This window comes from Galeopterus variegatus, unplaced genomic scaffold (assembly GCF_000696425.1).
Source record: "Galeopterus variegatus unplaced genomic scaffold, G_variegatus-3.0.2 Scaffold9468, whole genome shotgun sequence".
NCBI classification, from domain to species: Eukaryota; Metazoa; Chordata; class Mammalia; order Dermoptera; family Cynocephalidae; genus Galeopterus; species Galeopterus variegatus.
The window spans coordinates 5,657-7,073 of NW_007735579.1; positions in this window are offsets into that span (position 1 = coordinate 5,657).

Below are 1,417 nucleotides of genomic sequence, written 5' to 3' on the forward strand. Positions count from 1 at the left end.
AAATCACATCTTTGTAATGTTAACCTTTTTGTGCTTCACTTATTTACAGTGACATTTATTTAAAACACTTATCAGATAACTGCATATGTAGACATTTGATTTATCAGAAACGGAAAAAGAAGAAAGAAATGTAAGACATTAAGATTTTTATGGTGCTTTGAGACTTTCCTGGAAATCATTAGCTCATTAAAACTTGTTTTGACATGGCTGAAAGACATATTAAGATATTAATGCAAGATCACTGTTGTTATTAAGCCATCACATCACATTATATATTTATGCTGAAAGTGTGTTCAATCTTCTCATTTCCTCACCTTTTAATTATGACAAGAAACTTTGCAGATTATACCCAGATAATTCAAAGTAATAAAATCAAGGTCACCTACAAGGTCACAGAATTTAGTATAGTCCTGCTACCCATTTCCTTCTAAATACCTTTGCATTTTAGGAAGAAATGAAGACTACCTATTCGTGTGAATTCATATTTTTGTTTAAAATTAATTAGCAAAATATCTAGCTTTTCTTTACTTCTATCTCAGCTCAGTGAAATGAAAGACCTTTTTTAGGCCATGCCTCTAATCACAACTGGGCCTCTCATCTTAAAAGATATTTGTCATATCTCTGATCCACATGTAATTCTCTACACCATTCCTACTGCCCTCACTGAGCCCTGTTTTCTGACCTATGATATCGACTCTTGATCCTTGATTCTGAGACGTCTTTCTTTTATTGCTAACTGTTGGCATGTGTGGTCTGTGATAACAACTTTACCCATTCTGCTTTTTGCTCTTCAGCTAGTAACACACTGTCATTGCTTTGAAACTTTATTCTCAGTGCCCATATATTACCTTCATATGTATGAGGACTTTGTTCTTTTCTTTCCTCCCTTTTCAATTTTCTATGTACTGTATTTGCATTTTTTAAAGTCCTCAGCTCTGTTGATTGTTCCTTTATCCCCCTCAAGGGGTCATTGTCTGCTTTTTGTAGATGCTCCTGCTCAAAGAAGATCATGCACTTTGGCATTTTAAATTAATTGTCCTGTTTCTCAACTTTTCCTTTCCTATAGACCTAACAAGTATGGAAGTAAACATGGCAGGCAGAGTAAATTCTTTGTTTATAAAACCACAATGTTTGCCTAACAGAATCTCAATACAACCCCTAAACTTACATGAAATTTAAAAAACAATTAAAATTTACAAATACCTTTGCTTAAAAAAGAGCAGTTGCTTTTCTAACTTTAAAAAATATATATACGAGGCTGGCTAGTTAGCTCAGTTGGTTAGAGTGCACTACTGATAACACCAAGGTCAAGGGTTTGAATCCCTGTACAGGCCAGCCACCAAATATATATACACACACACATATGTACACATATACACATATATGCATATGGAAACAAATATGTATATAGACACAT